A 3,487-nucleotide genomic window follows, 5' to 3' on the forward strand; every position below is an offset into this window, starting at 1 on the left:
CTAGCGCACGTAGCCATTCAGCGGCTTGTTTTCTTTTTTCTCACCACATGCAAATCCGAAGTGGAAACTGCGGGAGGAGGACGGTGATCTTTTCTAATTCAAAAGGCCACAGGACTGAAGAAGATTCCCAGAAGGCTCTTTGCCATCCTCTTTGCATAGTGATGATGTCACTTTTTTTTGTCTGTCACCTGAACACACTGCTGTGAGGACGACGGCAAACAAATAGAGGCAGAGAGAGACAACAACATAATAGGCACAGGTGCGAGGCTGAGAGGAAATCCTGTGGAACAAAAGAAAGCTCATTTCCAATCAATGCAAAGGCCTTTGCATGTAAACATTTTACAGTGTACCCCGTCTCCTTGAAGATCAACGTGTGTGTGTGTGTGTGTGTGTGTGTGTGTGTGTGTGTGTGTGTGTGCGTGCGTGCGTGCGTGCGTGCGTGCGTGCGTGCGTGCGTGCGTGCGTGCGTGCGTGCGTGCGTGCGTGAGTGCGTGCGTGCGTGCGTGCGTGCGTGCGTGTGTGTGTGTGTGTGTGTGTGCGTGCGTGTGTGTGTTTGTGTAAATGTGTGCATGTTTGCGAGTGAGCGTGTATGGGTCTGCGAGCATGTGTGTGTGTGTGTGTGTGTGTGTGTGTGTGTGTGTGTGTGTGTGTGTGTGTGTGTGTGTGTGTGTGTGTGTGTGTGTGTGTGTGTGTGTGTGTGTGTGTGTGTGCGTGCATGTGCATGCGTGTGTCCAGGTGCGCAGGTGTGTTTGTGCGTGTGTGTGTGCATGTGTGTATGCATGCAAGCCTGCTTGCCTGTGTGTGTATCGCCTTGCCTGTGTGTTGTGCATCAACTGGCGCTTGTCAACTGTGGCATTTTGAAAAGCAATTTCAATTACTGGTGCCTGTCCGACATTAAACACACAGCCACTTCCCTCATCCCACAAAACATTTAATCTGGTGTAATTACCTGTATCGCAAGGCAGAGATCTCAGCAAGCTGCTTTCATGTCTTGGAGGCACAGTGACGCAGGCCTGACACCTCAAAGAGGCTCCCCCACGCCTGTAATAACTAGGCAATTGCCTAGGGCCCCCAACTGAAAGGGGGTAGGCCTGGTCATTACGGCTTCTGTACTTTTATTAAATGACAGCAATGACAACTCTATGAGTTTGGCAGAACCTCCCTAAGTTCAATAACCGAAAAGCGAAATGATACTGCGATCAAAATCTTTATTGAGGGCCCGCCCCCCTCATCCAATATTTTGAAGACAAAAACAATGGGCCCCAAAATACCTTGAAAGGGCCCTGGGTCTCCCCCAACGGGGCATTGGAATGGTGCCTACACATAGGTGACAAAGCACAGGTTCTGTGTTCAGTTTATTTATGCATTCAGTGACTGTTTTATTGCAGGGAAATAATGATTGTTCTCTTGGATATGTTACTACAGGTGATGTTTTTTTATTTCTTTAAACGAGTCATGTTTTTCATTCATGAAGGGTAAGGTTTTTTTTATCATTTTCTTATGCATTTCAATGTACATGTTTACAGTAGTGCTAGATGATATTCTGTGGTACGTGTGTTAAAATTTGGAAATGCATATACATCACTTGTTTTGAACTATCTTATTTGTTATGACGATTAGAGCCGTTATTCAGGCCATATGACATGAAGATAGTAATGATAATCTATCTGGAAATAGTCCTAATATTTCCCTCACTCCTTTCCTTGGTCTTACACTGTCTTGTACAGAGGAATGATAATACTCCTATACAATGGAAGACTGCACCGTCAACCCAGATCAACATTGTGTGGACTAAATAATGTACACAAACGTGAGCTATAAAACTGGTGCCAAACTTTTGCTATTTCCAGGTGATCTCCTGCAGAGTTGTGCCTTGACAGGTTGCTTTGTCATCATTAGAGTGTATTCTTTGAAACATAATTATACATTGTATTATGACAGACGGCACACAAATGAATACCTACAGTACACTGTCCACTACCAAGGCCGTTCGTTGATAGCTTTGTCCAGGGCCGGGCCAAAGTCATTTTAAAGGCCCTCCCACCCAATACATAAAATGTAATGATGAGAACAACCCCAATTCTGGGCCCCCTCTCTCCTGGGGCCAAAGACAACTGGCCTCTTTGCCCCTCTCCCACTCCTGTCTGCTTCCCAGGCCACTACGCTGACAAACTGAGCGAGTGCCACTGCAAGCCATTCCACAGGCAGGTCCGTTGACAGCTTTGGCTGGGCCCGGAACAAAGTCATCAAACAGGCCCCCCACTCAATACATTCAATGTAATGAAGATCGAATTGTGGGGGCCCCCATCTCTCCTTGTGCCTGGGACAGGGGACCCCTTTGTCCCCCCTGTCGGCTTCCCTGTCCCCACACATTACAGACTTTAGAGGAGCTGCTGATGCCCTGATTGTGATAAATGTGAGCAGAGCAAAGGACTCATTTAATAAGAATCACGCCCATCAGAGCAGATGGATTTACTTTGTCCCCCTCCGCACCGCACCGACACGCTTGGAGTAGCACTTTGGATGCGGAAACAAACAAAAAAAGATTCACTGTCCACTAGCCTGTTGACGCGTGCCATTTGTCCAAATGGCTACTACACACCTTGGTGTGAGTGGAGGACTCATTATGCATGTACGCTACATGGGTGTGTTTTGCGAGAGAGAAAGTGACCCACCTTGATGAACAATTAGTCAGAGTTTGTCCATTGTATAATGACAGATGGATGTCCAAGACCTTCCCTAGCCCTGAATCATTCCAGACCGTAGGCTACACTTTACAGTGTGGATTCAACTCCCAGCAAGGGAGAATTTAACATTTCTGGGTCGGCCCAACTCTGAAATAAGTGTTGAACGTGCTCTGAAAAACATGTACTGTCAAGAATGTGATTTGCCAAGGGGTTTCCAGGGTCCTCACACACAGCACAACACAACACAACACAGCACAACACAACACAACACAACACAACACAACACAACACAACACAACACAACACAGTGTGACAGCACTGGCAGGCCGTCGGGAGGACATTTTTCTTCCTCCTTTTTTTGATATTCACCACCTGTGTTGAGGGGATTTGGGGTAATTATGGCGGGCGGTAGGTGGCTCAGGGAAAGAAGTGCTAAAGTGTGTGTAATGTAAATAAATGGCGATCGTTACTGACAGTAATGCTGAGTCCTTGGATTTAAAATGCTACGGGACAAATGCCTCTAGGTGACTTACCGGTTGTTCTTTTCTTAGACAGTTTTGTTGTTCCTAGTGCAATGGCACCAACTGTGCACTGCACAGCAATGCACAAACCAAACCAGCAATGCACAAACCTGTTTTCTTTTTTTCCCCCTGAAAGCCGGTCTTTTTGTGCTGAACAGTGTGGATTGTTTAGTGATTGATTGATGCCATGTTTCTTAAATGTGCGTATGGTGCACACGTCATTATGATTGATGCTGTATATGTGTACACTTCATTCTGATTGATAAATGGGAGGTTTAA

Source organism: Engraulis encrasicolus, chromosome 13 (genome assembly GCF_034702125.1).
Source record: "Engraulis encrasicolus isolate BLACKSEA-1 chromosome 13, IST_EnEncr_1.0, whole genome shotgun sequence".
Classification (NCBI taxonomy): Eukaryota; Metazoa; Chordata; class Actinopteri; order Clupeiformes; family Engraulidae; genus Engraulis; species Engraulis encrasicolus.